Consider the following 20,923-nt stretch of genomic DNA (forward strand, 5'->3'; position numbering starts at 1 on the left):
TCTTCAAAAAAAGAATATTTAAACATAAAATATTTGACTTTTTTTCTATATTACGTTATTACATTTTTACCATTTTAATAGCTCATATATACAATGATAAAATTGTAATTTCATATAGTAGAGTGGGTTGGGACAGGACAAGCAATTATCATAACCATAAAAGAAAAAATTCACTCCACTTGCTCCACTTGAAGTGGGTTGATTTGAAATTCAATAGGCGGTTTGAGTTTTACCATCGCTAAAGAGTTAATTAGTTTTCATCCTAATGTATAAAAATCAATAATTTAAAATTGAAATAATGAGAGGGTGGAAAATATGTTAGTTCAAAACTATACATTTTTAGAATGTTTTACTACAGGAAAATAGACTTTTAGCGGCTTTTTTTTTTGCCTTTAGGAAAGCGCCGCAAAAAACGTCGCTATATGCAACTCCGCAAAACTTAGAAAAAGACGCAAAAGACCAGGACTTTTAGCGGCGCTTTTTAAAAAACGCCGTTAAAAACCAGGGCTTTTAGCGGCGCTTTTCTAAAAAACGCCACTAAAGACCAGGACTTTTCGCTGCGCTTTTCCCACAAACGCCGCTAAAGGTCATAAATTTTTAAAAAATAAAATATTATAAAAGTCATGAAAAATATAAAAAGTTTAAAATTCATTATCAAAATATTGAGAAGAATAATATCCATGATATAAATATAAAAAATTCCTATTAAAATTCTATTAAAATTCATTATCAAATTAAATTTTCTATTGAAATTTTAACTTTAAAACTAAATACAAAAATTAATGAATTTAAATTTTAAATTTAAATTCATTAATTTTTGTATTTAGTTTTAAAGTTAAAATTTTAAATATTAAAATTTAAAATAATAAATTAATAACACAATTAAAATTCAAAAGTTAAAACTCAAGTTATCTTAAATATTAAAATAAAAATAAAAATTTAGAATCAAAACTAAAATAAATAATAAAAATTAGATTAAATATAAAGATATCAATAAAATAAGATATTATAATGAAGTTACTTAAATGAAATAAGGACTTAAATCATAACCATGTAAAATATAAGATTTGAATATCCATTCCCATGTGAAATATCAACATTGATTATTTAAATTGATTAAGCTGCTAATGAATATTCTATTTTCTAAGTCAAAATTACAATTCATTTTTTTCTTCTTTCAACTCAAATAAAAATAAAAGGTTGAAAACAAAACAATTAAATAAAAAATAGAATAATTAGTTGACACAAGATTATTATTAAATATATGCAAATATGCAAGTAGACTATTACAAAACTAGGTGTAGTTTTTGATCAACTAATTAGTTGATCCTACTGCAGGTTCTATCTATAATCTGCTTAACTAACATACAAACAAAAGGCACTCTAATACTTTTTTGCACATAAAATATCTGAAACTCACACCTGAATTTGCATTCAAGACCATCTGCAGCAGCAAGCTGAGTCCCCTGACCACTGACCATAAACTAGTGGAACAAGAGTTTTTAGTAGTCCGAAAACTTAATAAACTAGTGGACAAAAATCTTGAAGGTATAATACAAATTTCAAAAACATCACCACAATACTTAATAGGTACATATAAAAGTACATATCAGGCAATACAATGAACAAGAAAATGAATTGAAACAGAACAAATAGAAAGAGTTCTAGGCTTAGTACTTGCTAGATTCACCTAAAGTTTGCACACAGTCCCAATCACCATCAGCATCCTCTGACCATCAAACCTACAAGGAAAAGTGAATGTATCACAATTTGATCACATTTCTCAATCTTGTTGGCATATAATGAAATTTGCAAAAACAACCAAGATTTCTATGGTCTTTTTAAAGAGGGAGATCCATCTAGCTTATACTGCAGTGTTATATGCATATAGTAAAATATTAAAAGTACCCTCAAATAATATAATTTATTAACAATGCAATTACTTGTATATATAAAATATAATACAGAAAATCAACTGAAAATGATGAATATATAAATTTCGTTTGACGTTACACGGTTTTCCATCGATAAAGGTTTACTTTCTCAGAATCCTAACGACAACACAGTGCTCCAGCACATCCCTGTATCAACGAATGGAAACAACGGAAAAGGATTTGGGAAAGACAAGCTAGGTTTCAGAAGGCTAACTGCCAGGCTCTTATTTCTCCCTAAAATAGATGGCAAAACTGTGAAGTATAAACAGCTTTCTTTTTCCTGATTAATTTTATGAGATGACATCAACATGGCAATGGAAATGGGAAAGGATGAGAAGAGGCCCAGGATAAATGAATATAGAATTGCAATGTTAGAAAGACCACACAGTATAAAGTGAACAAGAAAGACGATTAGTCAGTGTCACATTTAGTCCATGCAACCAATTGAGAATCTAACTAACGCAGCCAGTACAAGAAAGACGAGCAGTTAAGCTTTTGGACTGATGAAGTGAAACTCTTAGTAAGTTGCAGAATTTTGAAGGATCTAACTAATGCAGGAGACTGGTCTACTCAATTTTCTTGCAAATTTCAACCACCATATTTGCTAGTCTCAAATAACATGAAGAAATTCGATATCAATGCAGAATGAACTGAAAGGTCCCAACAAAAATCCATGAACAAATTGCAGAGAAGAATGCAAAGATATTATCTCTCCTGTTAACCTCTTTAATTGCTGATATAAAGTACATATCGAAAATTTCCCTGAAATCACTGGCCGTCAAACGTACATGCTGATGAATTATAAGTAATTTGACTAGAGAAAAACACAAAAACCCCCAAAAAATGAATGCAAAAAGAAGGGAAACCTAAGCTTGTAATGGAACAATGATGGCTGAGATTCTCTGTTTGAACTGTCCCTTCATAGCATTTATATCATTGATTTTATATTTTTAACCATTCATTGCAAATGAAAGTTAAGAAACAAGACATAAACTAGTTAACAAAACAGGAACAAGTGAACCAAATGACTCCTTGGTTTTGAACTTAACCATCTAATTAAATCCCCAAGCACTCAAGGAGTCATTCCTTTGAAAAGAAATCTTGCTACAATCTTCTCTATTCCTATCTCCACTCTCCTATCTGATACCCTTACAATTGGATCTTTCTCTAAAACTCACTTGGAAGAAAAAATTGGACAAAGGAAAAGGGGAAAGAAAAAGGAGGAATCGAAATAAAACAGGGACTGATTACATAAGCCTCTATTCTGTGCTTCACTTCACTAGTTCATGCATGGGTGATTGGGTATGTCAGTACCTTCATTTATGGCATAACAAATAACATCCATGAAATTTAACCATTTTGATCAGCAAAATACTAGAGACTGAAAAATCCTTGTCAGGCTAACCTTGTAAAGCATCCATTGAAGTAGCAGCATGAGATGGGCTTAAAAAATCAACAAAACAAAGTTTTATTGGACGGTCTTTAAAGCATTTTTGCTGTTCTTGATGAAAATTCTTTCAGTTGATAAAGGTCATAATAATACATAGAAATGCTTAGTCATTCAACATTCACTAGTAGAGTCTCTACACAGAAATAAAATTAATGCATGCACAATGCTGACCTTTTCAACTTTTAAATTAGCAGCTTCCACCCTATCTTCAGTGTCCTGTGCTTCCGATTCCAAAACATGAAGTTCAAAGTTGTTTTTTCTCGAAGCATCCCAAAGCAAACGTACCTAGGAGAACGAGGCCTACTACTCAAGTCAGATGAATATTGCAAATAAAGCAAGCATTTCAGGCAAGGAATCCAATAGTAGAAAAAAATGGAATTAGGGATTATATTTATATTAAACCATTTAAAACGAACCTCCTATTGTAGAGCCTTAAGCTTTTCATCAGCAAGTAATGAATCATCCTGCAATTAACATAATATAGAAATTAAAATTCATAGCCGAATAAACCCTAATTTAGTACACTGTACTCTTCAATCTACGCTTCTTTAGGGAAAGTGTTAGGATCGTCCCAATTAAGCAACGAACAAGTAAAAATAGTAGAAGAAATTGAGAAGATGAACACACAAATTTAACGTGGAAAAACCCCTCAAAAGAGGATAAAAAACCACGGGCAAAGATAATTTTACTATAATGGCAAAAGAATGAAGAGTACAAAAGATGGAGATAAAAACTAAACCCCGAAAACCCGAAAAACAAAGAACCCTCAAACGTAAACACAAAATTCTCTGAATGTGTTATGAGTTCTAATCTAATGGGTGTCTCTTAATTCTAAGATTGTAAAGGAGCCTATTTATAGGCTAAATTAGTAAGTCAAATAAACTATACTAATAAATGCTAAATATATTATACTAATAAATACTAAATCTTCTAGAAAGAAAATATATTTTTGTTTAACTTGACTTGCAAGCAATCTCTTAGAATTTGAGTCACACAATTCTAACAATCTCCACCTTGACACGAATTCCTTCAATGCCATCTTTGCCAAAACCCGCCACGGGCCTATCTTGAACTATGCAGGGAATTAACTGAGTCGAATCTATGCTTAGAAGCTGGAAGACTTCTAGCCTTCGACTTGTGCACTGCCAAATCAAAACTAACCCGGGTCTGATTTTCACGAATACAGTGCCCTCACTTTTCAAAACCTGCATCCAAAAGAGAACCTCTCTTCAACGAAACGGTCATACCTTTTTCCCTCCTATGACCAAGTTGCCTCCGCTTCAAATGAGTTGACTTTGACTCCGTAACGGACGAGGGACGTCCGATTTCACCGGTCGCTGTAGAACCTTCCAGAATATAAAGACTGCCAGTTCTTTTACCTTTTAACAAAACGAGAGCTCCACGAGATACTTTAATGTCGCTCGACTCGATGTTGATTCTGCATCCTTTCAAGTCTAAAATACTCAAGGAGATGAGATTCTTTCGTAAATCAGGTACATACCTGACATCTGAGAGTGTCCTAATCGTCCCATCGTGTATCCTAATTTTAACAGTACCAATACCGATTATTTTACTATATGAATCGTTTCCCATGTGCACAACTCCACCTTCAACTGAACTGTATGTGGAGAACCATTCTCTATTAGGACACATGTGGAAAGAACATCCTGAATCTAGGATCCACTCAGACGTAAGCTTGGAATTATCGCTCGTTGACACTAACAAGAAATCATCATCGCCTTCATCGACCAAATTAGCACCAGCTACATCTTCCTCGTTACTCTCAGCAGCTTTTTTATTTCGCAGTTTATAACAATCTGCTTTGTCGTGACCTAACTTTTTACAATAGCGACACATTTTGTCTCGTTTCTTTGATGCTACCAAAACGGAAGCTTGCCTATCTGCTTTGCTATTCAAACCAAACTCATTGTCGAGTTTGTCTCTACTCAACAAATGACCCTTCACATCTTCGAACAAGAGTTTGTCTCTGCCATAAATCAGGGTTTCCCTGAAAGACTTGTATGAAGAGGGTAAAGAGCATAATAACAGCATAGCTTGATCTTCATCGTCAATATGAACCTCAACGTTCTTTAAATCATTTAAAAGAGTGATGAATTGACTGATGTGATCTTTAAGAAGCTCACCTTCGTTCATGCGAAACGTAAATAGACGTTGTTTCAACACTAAACGGTTAGCCAGAGACTTAGTCGCATAAAGAGTTTCTAACCTTTTCCACAAGGCGAATGAGGTCTTCTCCATCAATACCTCCTACAATACTGTATTCGCGAGGCACAACTGGATTGCAGACAAGGCCTTTTCATCAAGCTCTTCCCATTCTGTTTGATTTAGATTCTCAGGCTTTTTCCCTGTAACAACCTTTTTCAAGCCATTTTGAACTAGAATTGCCATCATCCGAACTTGCCACAGATTGAAATTTGTCTCACCATCGAACTTCTCAATTTCAAACCTTGTTGCTGCCATCTCTGAACGGGCTGATCTATGAAAGTTAAACTAGCTCTGATACCACTTGTTAGGATCGTCCCGATTAAGCAACGAACAAGTAAAAATAGTAGAAGAAATTGAGAAGATGAACACACAAATTTAATGTGGAAAAACCCCTCAAAAGAGGATAAAAAACCACGGGCAAAGATAATTTTACTATAATGGCAAAAGAATGAAGAGTACAAAAGATGGAGATAAAAACTAAACCCCGAAAACCCGAAAAACAAAGAACCCTCAAACGTAAACACAAAATTCTCTGAATGTGTTATGAGTTCTAATCTAATGGGTGTCTCTTAATTCTAAGATTGTAAAGGAGCCTATTTATAGGCTAAATTAGTAAGTCAAATAAACTATACTAATAAATGCTAAATATATTATACTAATAAATACTAAATCTTCTAGAAAGAAAATATATTTTTGTTTAACTTGACTTGCAAGCAATCTCTTAGAATTTGGGTCACACAATTCTAACAGAAAGACATTCAATAACTGAAAATAATTGAAAACATAATAATAAAAAAGCAAAGCTTCTTGGCTAAGAATTGAACCTTAAGAGTGGATATAACAGACTGCAGATAAGTGATCTTGTTTTCCATGTCTTCGAGAAGCTTCTCGCGTTCCTTGAGAGTAAAAAGAAATTTGTTTCTAATGAAGCGTTTATCGTTAAAAAGAAATTGAGAGTAAAAGGAGATGAGACAGAAGATGAGAAACGGGTAACCAAAATTTATTTTTTGGTTGTGAGCGGGATTTTGAAAACGGGATAAAAATAATAGTTTTTTGTGGCGTTTTAAATAAAAAACGCCACTATAGTTCATTTTTTTGTGAAACGCCATTATTGCTCAATTTTGATTTTTTTTTTCATTTTTAACATAACTTTTTCTATTTTTTCTTATAATTTTTTTGTGCTGACATTATCATTTTTTAGAATTTTTTTTTAAAATTTTGAATATTGAACTTTTTAACTGAAATATGAACTAAAATATTAAATTTTTAAGTTTTTTATTTTTTATTTTTTAAATTTTTTATGAAGATTTTTATAAATTTTAAATTATCATATAAAATACAAAAGGAAACTTTAACAGAAATAAAATGAAATCGATGAATTAAAAAAATACAAAATGACACAGTAATACAAGTATTATTCTTTTAAGTATGGTCCGCATTAGTTGTTTAGATTTTTATATAAATGGCATTTAATTATATGTATACACCTAAATTTTAATAGAGATACATCTTAGAATTATATATGAATTTCGGTTTAATGTGTAATTGTAGACGTGAAATTCTAATTGTGGTTTAAATGTATAGTTAAAACTTTAATTTTGATTTAATCATACAAATTTTAAAAAATAAATACATCAATATATTTTTCTATTGGATAAATATAAATATTTATGTATGCAATATATAAATATAAAATGATGTTATATCAATAATTGTGTTAATAATTTACAAGAACTGGATCAAATTAAAGTTCATGTATACAATTGCACACTAAACCATTGTTAGAAAAAGAAACATTTATCATATAAGAAATTATTTATATAATGATAATTAATTCAATATTTTAAAATTAATACTATCTCTTTTATAATTATATAAGAAAATATTTATCATATAATTAAAAAACACTAACTAATCTAAACCCGAAACTCCTAATCCCTAAACATTAAACCCTAAAATATAAACCCTAAACCCTGAACCCCTTACCCTTAACCCCTAACCCCTAACACATAAATCTTAAACCCCAACCCTTAAACTACCTTTAAACCACAATCCCTAAACCCATAATCTATAAACCTTAAAATAGTGAGACTAAGATGAGAACCTAGTTGGTATCTTTAGCGGCGTTTTACCAAAAGCGGCGCTAATGCTCTGGTCTTTCGCGGCGTTTCACCAAAAGCGCCGCTAATGCTCTGTTTTTAGCGGCGTTTTTGTCAAAACACCTCTATTGCTCTGTGTTTTACAATTTTTGCGGCGTTTTTTTGATAAAACGCCGCTAAAGCCCTATTTTCCTGTAGTGTTTTATTTTATTTCCTTTTATTTTCCAATTCAATAAAGCAATGGATGGAGACAAATTTCCTTCTTCTTTCAATTTTTTCATATTTCCTATCAAGTACACCTATGAAAAGAAAAATTATATTTTTCATCTTTACAATTTTCTCTCTAACCTAACAAGTACAAACAAATTCATTTTAAGTTAAACAAATAAAAATAAACACATAATTTTCAATAAACTAAACTTGAAATTCTTAACAACACCAGCCATTTACCAACAAATAAACATAAAGCAGAAATCTATTTATTCAAGCTTAACTCAGCCGCAAATCTATAGAAGGAGGAATATCAACAGCCCGAATTGCCGAGATGACGATGAAGTTTCCTTTAAACGTGGTGATCCTAAGTCGACAGGTGTTATCAATATTTAGTTTCTTGTTTGCTTCAATATCGCAAAATGTGGAAAGTCTCGGTCTTCTAGTATATGATACAATCTAATTATTAATTATAATAAATGAATTTTATACATGAATATAATAAATATGCTTAAAATTAATATAAAAAGTAGTATAATGATCGGATTGGAAAAGAAAAATATCTAGAGGCATTCAAGTTCAACGTCCATATGGGGGACAAAGCGACAAAGCTGGGGACATCCTTTTGTCCCATTGACCCCAAATAAACGATCAGCCACCAACATAACATATCTTTTCTTCTTTAGACACAAAATATTGAGGACAAAAATATTCATGATCGTTTCATACAATTATAAGGCGCTTTCGGCAGCAGCAATCTTCAACAGAGACGGGAACATGCACAAGTATGTTCCGTATTATAGGGCTCTTTTCATGTCTTCTGTTTCACAATATATATGCCATCATATATGCTTTGACAAGGAAGCAACATCTATTTCTCTTTTGCTTGATTTCCTTCTTGTTTTTCAGACATTGGACTAATGGTTTTTACGCATTTTAGCTTGCATTGCCCACCGGTTTAAATTGAAAATATTTTTCAAGTTAAACCCATATCAATAAATTTAGAGTTATTATTTCAATCTGATTGAATTTTAATCAAATAGATTATGGAGTTTGAATCATCTTTGGCTTAAAAGGTAACGCGAGTATGTTTGTCTAAAATAATGTTAGACGTAAATATCTTAGTATAGTAACAAGTGGTGAGAGTTGATACTTTTTTTTTTCTTTTAAATTAGGTATCCATTACTAGCATTAGTGATTAATTTTCTCATCGCATGCATTTTTGAAAAATAAACCGCCGACTACAAAATATGTTTCAATCCCATAAATATATATGGATTGTACTCTAGACTATCTATAATCTATAATCTATGTATAATATATATAAAAGTACGAGTTTAAAATTTTTTTAAAAATACTCTTTATTTTTCAGCATATTGCTAAATTCATATTTTTAAAATAATTATAATATTTAATTTAGAATTATTAGTTGAAAAAGTTGAAATAAAATAGAAGTAGTGATAATTATACATTTAAAGAGAAATTATAATTGAATAGAAGTTGTAATAATTACACATTTATTAAATTACAATTATTAGTTAAAAATTGTGCTAATTTTAAAATAGAGTTATTACTTAAATAGATATGCAATCATAAAATATTTGAAAAAAAAGTTGTGATAATCATAATTTAAAATTTTTGACTTTATTGATGTAAAATATAATTATTACTTAATAAAATTCTAAGTCTATTAATTATCATTTAATTAATATTAAAAGAAATTATGTTAATTAGTTATTATTTTGAAAAATGTTATTTTATATTAATTACATAAATCAAAACTATATTATATATTAAATATGTTAAAATGTTTTATTTATTATTTAAAAATTTTCTATCATAATATTTGAATTATATTTAATAATTTTAATAATAAATATTATTTTACACTAATTATTACGATTAAAAATATAATACTTCAGAAATGAATTAAACATTAAACATATAAAATTATATTAGAAGGTAATATGATTAAAGGATGAGACCACTTCCCCTAAATCAAATACCCCAATTAATTATCTTAAGCAAAGAGATATTTGCCCAACACATGGCAGCCGCAAGCAACATAGGTTTTCTCGAAATTAACCAATGTGTTAGACTAATCCATCTATACTTTGACCATACGGATGCTGGAGCTTATACCATGTTGCTAGGTTTTGGTTTTCCTCCACAGTCAAATTGGTCCATTTATGAAAAATTTTGGCTTCAGCTATCCATACATAATAGGCTCTTATTTGCAAAATTATAAGATTATTTAGCATATTATCAAATATATTAAATGAATGTGTTTGATTCATTTAATTAAAATGTAAGATTTTATTAATTGATTAAGATATAAAATTATATAAGATCACATTTATTAGTAGATTTATTTTTATTCTTTACTACATAAAATTGAAGCTTATTTTACTGATAAATGAATCAATTTTTCTAATAAATTAATTTCTTTCACAAATAAATAAATTGAAAGTGAGAAAAACAACAAACTGTTAGGACTTCTATTTTAATTAAAGTGACATGAAAAGGAAAAATTATTTTATTAAAACATGTTATTTATTTTAGTTTAAGAGTAATGTCGAAACCATTTTTGAAAATGCGAATCGACTGTGTTTGAAAGCGAAGATTAAAACGAGAGTCGCCACCAATCTTTATTAGGTGTGATCGGATCACCTTTGTTTTAATAAAACATTTTAGTTTACTAAAACGGTGTTTTTGGTCTACAAAACTTGGGAGAACGGGTTCAGAAATCAGTTACATGCGAAGAAGGATTAACACCCTCGTCACACCCAAAATTGGTACCGAATTGATTAGTTAGTGTCTAAATGTCGAAAGTTGAAAATCGAGAATGGATTTAAGATACGATCCTTTTTTATTAATGTTGATTTTAAAAATACTTGAATTAGACCAAAACGATTGTTAAAGATTTCCTCGTCTCGAGATATTGGAGTATCACATCCCGTAAGTTAGGACACAATACCATGAACTCCCGAGCGCAAGTTCGCCTTTAATTTTTTTTATTGAAATTTCGTGTATTTTAAAATTCAAAAGGATATTTAGCTATTTAGAATCAACGAGAAAACCGAAACCCCGTAAGTTAAGGAACAATCCCTCGACATTCCAAAATGCGAAACATTGCATTATTTTGAAATTTTTTCTTTTGAATAATAGCGAATTTGTTATTTAAACGACGTGCGTTTATTTTGTTTGAAATAAAATAAAACGATCTAAGTTGGATAAATGTGTTGGGGTTTAATTCGTGAGGCAATGATATGAGATACAATATAGTAATGAGTGTGGACAATAATACATGAATAACATCACACAAACGTACAACAATAATATGAAAATACAAGTAAACAAATTATGGCACATATAATGACAATAATGACTCAACATACATTATTTACATGCTAATATTAGCAATCAAGGAACAATAAAAACATATATAACAATCTAAAAAAAATAGATAGTATAAAGCAAATCAAAATGAATAAAACGTAAATACTATTTAAAAAGATAATAAACAAGTTTAAAAATAAATAAAGTAAAAAATGAATTTTTAAAATCAATAATGTATAAAACAATTTAAGAAAAGATGATATATATATAAATTTTAGAACAAATAATATACATATATGTACATAAAAGTATAAAATGGGTAATATAAAAAACTTATAATGAATAATAAATAGAATATTTAAAATAAATAAATAGAATTTTGAAAGGTGTGCAAAACAATTTAAAATAATGAAATAGTTTTAAATAAATAATACATGAAACGATTTTAAAATAGAAAATGGTACTTTTAAGTAAAGAATGTAACAATTTATAAGTTTTTAACATAAGATAAAATAATATAAAGTATTCAAAAAGATCAATTAAAAAACAATTTAAAACATCATGTGAAAGGCTTAAAATAAACATGCAAAATAAAGAAATATAAAAGAAACAAACAGTTTATAAAAGAGAAAATAAAGGAAATAATATATGTATATATTTAAAATAATTGATACGTAAAAAAAACTTGGAATAAACAAAATAAATAAATAAATAAAACAGTTTAAAGTAATAGAATCGGGGATTGAATCGAAATCAAGGAAGAATTAGGGGGGCGAATTTAAAAAGGGAAGATTAGGGCCTAAATGAAACTTTGCATAAAGCTGCGAGGGCCAAATGGGAAATAATCCCAAATCTCAAAATGCGTCGTTTCACGTATCCCTGCCTCGAAACTGGTCAGAGGACCAAAATGAATTAAAACCAAAATGCGGGGCCAAATTAAAAAAAAAGAAAAGAAAATTAGCATAGGGCTAATCTATATGCATTACGAAAATGGGGGGGCTATTCGTGCAAATAACCCAATACTTGGAAACACGCGGATCCCCCCTGGGTACGGGTCGGGTCATGCGGTTTCCCCCCTAAACGACGCAGTTTCGAGGCGTGGGGGGGGGGGGTTTGCAAAACAGTGACGTTTTCCTGGGCTATTTAAGCCAAATTTTTTTTTTTGTTTCCTTTTCATTTCAGCCCCATATTTAAAAAAATAGAGAGCCTTTGCTCTCTCTCCCCCTCCCTTTCTCCTTTGCGGCTAGGGTTTTGAAACCCATCATTGCCGCCATTGTCACGGCGCCACCACGGGCGGTGGTTGGGCGGTGCGAGCCGGGCTTTCTAGCCCCTATCTAAAGCACCCTGAAGGCCAAGCCTTCTCAGCCCAAAAAGTGCGAAGGAAAAGGGTCTCTCCCCTTTTTATTCGATCCGATCCCGACGACGGAGGAGAGACCTCTGGCGACGAAACCACGGGCGATTCCAGTGAGACCCTCTTCTTTCTTCTTTTATTTATTTTATACCCACTTTACTTAAAATAGATTTGTAGTAAAAAATAGAAAGAAACTAAAAAAAATCGAATAGAAAACAAATAAGAAAAAATCAAGATCAACCTTTTCAAATTTTTTGTTCTGCCTTTTGATTAATTGTGTGTGTAAAAAATTACAAAAGGATCGATTTTGGCCTTTATAGTCGTATACAAGATTCACTCATTGTCTTTTTTCGTTTTGTTTTCTGCCAATGTTTTCCATTTCTTCATTATTTGGTTCGTTTGCGTGTTGATTTGGCCTTGTAGATGGTGTCAGTGGTGTCAGACGCATGGAGAAGGCGTGTAAGGAGGAGCGGTGAACAAGGCGGTCTGCTGACGTGCTGTGGCTGAAGGCAGATGGGGGCTAGGGTTTTTTTGTGTTGTAATGTTTTGAGTGGGCTAGGGTTTAGTTTGGGCCATGTAAATTGGGTAGGATAGATTTGAGTTTTGAGCTATTGTTTGATTAGTGAATTGGGCCCTGATATTTGTAAAAATAGATTGCAAATTGGACTTTTATTATTTATTTGGGTTTTATTTTTTTGTTTTGTTGATTTCGGCCAAAATTGGCTGTTACAAGTAAATTTGAGTAAAATGATAAAATTGTTATAAAAGTAATATTTTCGGGTGGATTGTAATCAATAAAATGTAATGTGATAGATAAAGTATTAATTTTCTCAACTAATAATAATAAATATAATAATATTGTTAAAATGTTATTATTATTATTTATTTTGGTCTAAGTAAAATGAATAAAAAATCAAAAGTAAAATTGTTAAAAATATAATATTATAGGGTAATCTTAAATTACCTAAGTAAGAAAGATGTGATATTGAAGTTTTTCAATATAAAATGACCAAGTTATGTAAGCAAATGTGTGGGGAAATAGAGATAGCCCACATCCTTTTATAGGTTGGAGACTTGAAAGAGTAAATTTTACAGTTAAATTGAATTTTGGTCTTTGTGAGTGATGTTAACATCAAGAATTAAACCCTAATTTTGAGATCTCAACATAAAACTTTTAACCACGTACTTGGTGTACAGGCTAATTTTGGGCCACCCCAAAACCCAATAACTAAACCTACTTAAACCCCATACCCATCTCATCCTAAACCAAGCCTAAACAACTAAACCCGAAGCCCAACTACCCCAGCCCATTAACCTAAACTCAGCATTCAGAAACCCTAATCCCACTAACCCTAGCCACTTACCCCCCACTTGCCCACTTGCGCCGAACACCACCATGTCGGCTACCACGCCCCATGCTTCTGCCAACACCATCCCCGCATGCCTGGCACCTCCATACCCTGCAAGACCAGAAAAGAAACAAGACAACAAATATTAAATAAAATATTGTAAAGGCTATAAAAGCCGATTTGGATTTCTGTAAAGGGGGGGATGGTTCTTTGTTCCTTAAAAAATAAAAACGACAGGAAGGTTCGATTATAGAGCAAAAAATAGTAGCCTAATTAGAGTTTGAACGCAAAATAACATCCAAGCAGGCAGAATACAAAAGATCGAAGATTCAAAAGTGAGTAAAACCGAAGGTAATTCTTCATTTCAATAACGGCGCCGGCAACGGTTCGGTGATCGGACCGGAGCCCTCCCCCTTGGCCGGAAATCGCTCCGGGCTTCCCTCTCTCCTCCCCCTTTTCTTTTTTTTCTCTCAGCTGTTTCAAATGAAAAAAACAAAAAAATTTTGGCTTATATAAGGGTCCAAAACGCACCGTTTTGGACCCCCCTTAAAGCAGAAAACGACGCCGTTTTGATGCGGGTCGGGTCGACCCGACCCGTCCGACCAGGGGATCCGCGTGTTTTTAAGGGAGGGGCTATTTGCGCAGTTGGCCCCTCCGCTTTTTCAACATTTTATAATCAAGTTTTTTTTTATATTTTAAATTCGGCCCCGCTGTTTTGCCCTGATTTTGTTCTGGTCCCCCACGCTGCGCAGCGTTTTAACATCTGGATTTATTGTGCTTTTGACCCTCCTAGTTACGCGCGTGTTGTAATTAAGTCCCTCCTCTTTATTTCCTTTTTAAATTGACCCCATAACTTCGTTATTGTTTTAATTTTAGTCCTTCTTCGTCTCTTTTGTTATTTTTATTAAATATCATCATTATTTTTGAATTATTAATATCATTAATATTGTTATTATTATCATTATTATTATTATGTGTTAATTTTTTTTTGCTTCATATGTGTATGTATATATATTGCTTAATATTCAATATTTTTTATCCCACTTTATTTAATATTTCATGAATGTTGTGTTTGTTTCTTCTTAGTTCAATATTATCTTTATTATTATTATTATAATCATAGTGCATGTTTTGTTATGTAATTTATATGTTGTATGTATTATCATTTTAATTATATATTATATACATGTTGAATGTGGTATTGTTCATGCATTTTATTATATATGTACATAACTTTAATATATTATATATATAAGTATATTTTTATGTAATGTTAGTACTCAAATATGTATTTAACCTGAAAATCATATGTGTATATTATGTAAATGATTTAATATTATATTTCTTTTATACGTGTTACGTACATAAGTTTTTAATATTATATTTTATATATATTATTATGTATATTTTAATATTATTTAGGTATCTATTTTTTTTACTATTATGTGTATCTCTAATATTATACGTTTCTAATACTATTGTTTATATATCTATATATATATGTGTGTGTATGTATTTATGTAGTGTACAAAATAGCTTTATCATTATTCTTATCATTTCTAAGGTATGCATATACTATATATGTTCTATGTATGTTGTATGGATTTTTAATATCGCTAAATATATATGTCATCTTACACATGCATTCTTAATATTATTATTATGTGTATACATTCATTATTTTAATTTCGTGTCCGATTCTATTATTACATTATACCTTCATCTTTTCTAATATTATTGTCACCTCGATTATTTGTTTTAATATATCCCTAGCTCTTTCATTTATTGATTTTTATTTCATATTATTTTACTTTGCATTATTTCGAAAATCGTATTCTTGTTTTACTAATTAATTTCAATAATCAAGGCAACATATCGATTTAACATTAAGTCATCGAGTTCATCGCTACGTTGGCTGAACGTCAATTGACTCGTGTTAAAGCGATATACCCTTCTCAAAAACCGGAATAAACTAAAATTTCTCGTTTTTTCAGATCACAACTAAACTTTACATTGAATTCGCATTTTTGAAAATTAAGACAACATGTGTTTATGAGATACCAATTTTTGGGCGTCGCGAGGGTGCTAATACCTTCCTCGCGCGTAACCGACTCCCGAACCCTAATTTTCCTCTGGCTTTTAACGTAGACCTAAATTCAGCCTTCCTTTTGTTTTAAAAAAAAATGAATCTAATAGGTGTCCGATCACACCTAGGAAAAGGATCGGTGGCGACTCCCTCTTTTTTTTAAAATCAAACTTCAGTTTTCAAACTTTTTCACTAGATTGTCACAATTAGCGACCCCAAACCAAAATTTTTAGGTCGCAACACTTGGGATGGTTGCCCTAAGCTTATTAATACAAAGAAACCATACAATTGTTCCTTTGGTGTATGCTACTAGATTTACGAGATGTGAAAGTTTTCAAATAAAAGATGTACACTAAATGGGGTTTAATTTGATCTATAGCTCTCATAGAAATTCTTTTACTTTCTTTTGTTTTTTAATGTTATAAATACAATGTTCATGAAAATTTTAATTAAGCTCAAACGTGCCTATGAAAAAAATGTAGTTAAAAAAACACATATATAAATAAATAGAGAATAAATTAATTAAAGAATTCTCAGTAGACCTAATCATGGGTCGGGTTAGGTCGATGTAAAATTTTAAGTCTATTTTCTAGGCTCAAGCCTGACTTGAAAAACGGGCCTAAAATTTTGCTCAAGCTTAACCCAGATTAAAAATGTTAAATTCGAGCTTGACTCGACCCAGCTGTATCAATATTTTTAGATTATTATTTTTATATAAAAACATATTTAAAAATATAATATATTGAATACACTAAAAACATTAAAATAAATATTTTTCAACAAATTGAAAATAGTAAATGCCTTTAAAATAGTAACAAAATTAATAAAAAAAATAAGAGTTATAAATATTTAAACAATATCAATGAAATAGTAGCAATATAATAGCGAAATGACAAAAAAAAAACGAGATGTCAACAAAACAACAACATGTCAACAAAATAGAAAGTTTAAGTTGATTCAAGTCGGGACTAACCCAGCCCAATAAATTCATCCTTGAACGGGCCTTATTTTTTTCAAACCTATTCTTTAGATTTATATTTTTATTTAAACATTCTCACTTTTCAAGCCAATCTTGTTCTAATTATCAGTACATTCATTTCCAAAAAGTAATACAAATTAAATCTGCCAATGCATGCAGTACGCATATACGTTTGTTGCAGCTGGAAATAAAGAAATCAAAAAAATGTTTAATGAATGAGATTGGCGTTCATCTTCAGCTAACCCCCCTCTCATTCAATCAAAGTAAGCCTGAAAACAAGAGAGGACATGTATATTTGGTTTAAAAGTTAACCTTAAAATAACATATCTTGTTCAAAATCTTAGATTTTTTGTCTTGCTTCAAACTGTCAACTTCTATATAGCACTTCATCATAACATCAATGATCTTCGACTTGGAATTCTCAAGCACAAATTTTATGGGCACATATATGTGTATGTCTAAAGGAATTTTCCCGTTCTTCTGGTCCTCAATGAAAGAGTCCTTCACATTCGAGTTCAAATCATTCTTCCCTTCCAACGATATGTTGAGCATGGTAACATTCTTGGTGGGTTGCTGAAATTCTGGCCCTGACCCTGAACAAATCCTTGTCCCTTGATATGAAACATCAAACATGCTTCCCTTTTCATATAGGATGCTAATTTTATCATTGGGGTTGTCTGCCTCCACCGAAACCTTAAAGTCCGTTTCCAGGGTATTGTCATTGAGATTGAAACTCTTCACCGCAAATTCCTTAACATCGTAGTTAGGCTTTTGGGGATTATAATATAAAATAAAGAAGGCCATTGCCCCAACTAAACACAGAATAAATAATAAAAAACAGCAACAACAACAACATACACAACGTAGGCACCATTTGGTTCCTGAACCACGCTGCTCTTCATGGTAGCGGGGGACAGGTTTTTGGCCAGGGTGAGGAGGAGGGTAGTAATAAGGCTGGGGTTGCCCATAGTAATGCGCTTGATCAGGAACATGGGCATAATATGGTTGATATGGGGTGCCCATGCTGTGCGGTTGACTATCTCAACGATAAGCGAACCTACCAATTTGTCTTTGTTCTGCCTTTGAAGTACAAATGAGAAGAAGAATATGAGACAGGTCCCAATCTTCCTCTTCTAGTGTCGACGATGAAATATGGGGAGAAGAAGATAAAGGAGAATATGGTTGCCTTTCTTCCCTTTATTTAGGACTTTTGCTGCATATGGATGGATCAAATCAAATATTTCTATATGTTGACTTTATGTCTCTCTATTTCTGACACCAACCCAATTTTAACCGATTTTCTTGCATGTCAAAACAAACTAAACTATTCCCCAATGTTGTCCCTTTTAAGCCTCAAATGAACTTGCATTGACTGGGCCTTAAAACAACATTGAAATGACTCTGGGTCTTCTATCCATCAGTTTTAGCCCGCTTTCTTAATATATGGTGCGTAGGAGCAGCAAACATTTAATGGCAGTCATATTAGATCCTCAGTACCCAATTTATTAGCTGCTATATAATTTATTAAGCATAAAACTAGTGTGTAACTAATAAAAATACTTACCAAAATCTTCACAACATTCATTTATTGTTCTACTTTTGCCGAGCAAATTCGGAAATTAAGTCAGGGATTCATATAAAAAGAAGCCTGTTTCATTTCAGTATTATTGTTGTGCGCCAACTTTTATCACCCTTGTCCATCTATTATATTATATTATACTATTACTGCCTGCCTATGTTAGTGCCACCACAAGCTTGAAGACTCCTGTGACCCTTCGTGAGCAACTATCTCCTTCCCCCCTCCCGCACCCTCTTTCATGTGACCTTTTTCTTATGCCAATCCATCTTCCATACTTTTGCCTGTGATTTGCTTCAATACTCTTCTCTTTTCACCACTTTTTTTACATATGTTCCTCCACTTCAACATTTTCCTCATCCATACCCCTTTTTTCACTTTCCAACCCAGATAACAAGCTCGACTAACAATAATATATAACTAAAGCCATGAAAGCTTCTGCATGTGTTGCTGCAATAATATAACAAACACGTACGTATATACATACACGATTATGATTTCCAATATCTGAATCACCTTTTTCTTCTTTTTTCTTTTTTGTCATCTAAATTTTTTACTGTGAAATAGATCAAAGTGACGCAAGTAAAAGGGAAGGGGTGATCTCAGGACCCATTTGATACCGGGAAAGAAGCAAGCCGACGATGAAAAGGAAGGGAACAGACGCACTATATCACAAACAAAAATTAGTGAACTAATTTTTTTTTCAAAAGTAAAATTTATACTTTTACATTATTTAAAACTTTATTTTGTTTCAAAATAAATTATTTAAAAATTTAACTCTAAAATTAAAAATTTTAAAAATAAAAATTTAATTCTAAAAATCATTTAAAATTGAAATTTTAAATATTTTAAAAAAATTAAAAGTTTATTTATAAAATTAAAAAGTATTAGATACATATTATTTCTATAATTATATAGATCTTTATTTCTAAAATTAAAAAAACAATAAAAATATTTAAATCTTTTTCCTAAAATTAAAATTTAAAAATATTTTTTATAATTACAAAAAAGGAATGAGATTACTTAGAATTGAACCCAAACTCTCATACCTAAAACATAATATTCTTGTTACTACAGCAAAACAGGATTTTAGCGGCTTTTTTTTGGGTCTATAGTGGCGTTTTGATAAGCACCGCGAAAAACGATGCTATAGATAACGCCGCTAAAAAGTCATGTTCTTTAGCGGCATTTTTAGTAAAAGTGCCGTTAAAAGTCATGTTCTTTGGGGCGTTTGTGTAAAAAATGCAACTAACTTTAGCAGATTTTTAACAACCCATTTTCATTCATATAGAACCCGAATTTTCAACATAATTTCCTGCAAAATCAAATCTAACCAAAAACTGCAAATTTAAAAGATACTTCAAATCCAACGAAAGAAATATGTATATGATCTAAATTAATAAATGAAACAAAAAAATTTATTATATTCAAAAGTTATAATGTTAAAATATTCTTACAATAAAAAACAAACGTCTAAGATGGCGAATTCTACGACTGCTGAAACATCTTCATCATATTCTGAAGATGTAGCTGAAGTTCGTCATATTTTCTACTTGCCCCTGCTTCCTTCGCTGCTACCTCCACTTTCAGTTGTAGCTGGAGTTCTTCATATTTTCTTTGAGCCTCTGTTTCTCTTGATGCTGCCTCTGCTTTAAGTTGAGCAATTTGCTCAACATGCTCGCTTGCATCTGAGCCATCTGGTCTCTTAACCTCTGAACTTCAGCTTGAGCCTGATTCCCTGAAGGCATGTATTGCCGTGAGCTGGATCCAAAATATTAGGTTGGGTTAACAAAAGATCCTTGAAATCGAACCTGACCATACCTTTCAGGACCCAAAACTTTAGTCATAATTCGGTTATCAATGTCGTCAGGATTAACAAAACTATCACTCGAAGCGATATATTTATACTCCGTCCTTTTATCCTTTAGTTTCTCCTAATAAATCAATCAAAGAGTTAGAAACGAAATATATAATCAAAACAAATGCAACATAACTTAACATTATTTGCATTATAAACGACGAATTAAACCATTATAATTAAACAAGATAAATATTTAAAATAATTCAAATTTTATTAAGTAAATATACCATAATTTCTGCAGCTTCAGTAGTCATAGGAGATTCATCTTTCTTTCTATGTGTAATGTCAAAAAGCTGAAGGCATCTAACTTTTTGACTAGACGACAGTTCCTACAATATAGTAGGAAAAGTATTATTTAGTAGAAAGTAATTAATATTTGACATAATTAATAAATTCAAAATACCTCGTCATCAGTTACACAAGCAAAACTTTTCAACCCAGCTGTGTGCTTGAATTTTTGTTT

At 31.2% G+C, this 20,923-nt stretch overlaps 2 long non-coding RNA genes across 4 annotated transcripts; one reads left to right on the top strand and one right to left on the bottom strand.

Annotated features, from left to right (window-relative positions):
• Positions 1–952: 952 nt before the first annotated feature.
• Positions 953–6,648, bottom strand: LOC107886761 (uncharacterized). 3 transcript variants are annotated; one of them, XR_005918214.1, is made up of 5 exons: positions 6,435–6,589; positions 3,801–3,848; positions 3,556–3,669; positions 3,340–3,377; positions 953–1,742 (listed from the first exon to the last, which is right to left on the bottom strand). It is a non-coding gene; the product is annotated as an uncharacterized lncRNA (long non-coding RNA). The 3 variants fall into 3 exon arrangements; XR_005918215.1 differs by lacking the exon at positions 3,340–3,377 and having other exon boundaries at positions 3,556–3,684; positions 6,435–6,648; XR_001680881.2 differs by lacking the exon at positions 3,340–3,377.
• Positions 6,649–12,392: 5,744 nt separating this feature from the next.
• Positions 12,393–13,288, top strand: LOC107886760 (uncharacterized). Its single transcript, XR_001680880.2, has 2 exons — positions 12,393–12,722; positions 13,033–13,288. It is a non-coding gene; the product is annotated as an uncharacterized lncRNA (long non-coding RNA).
• Positions 13,289–20,923: the final 7,635 nt, after the last annotated feature.

Source organism: Gossypium hirsutum, chromosome A03 (genome assembly GCF_007990345.1).
Source record: "Gossypium hirsutum isolate 1008001.06 chromosome A03, Gossypium_hirsutum_v2.1, whole genome shotgun sequence".
Taxonomy (NCBI): Eukaryota; Viridiplantae; Streptophyta; class Magnoliopsida; order Malvales; family Malvaceae; genus Gossypium; species Gossypium hirsutum.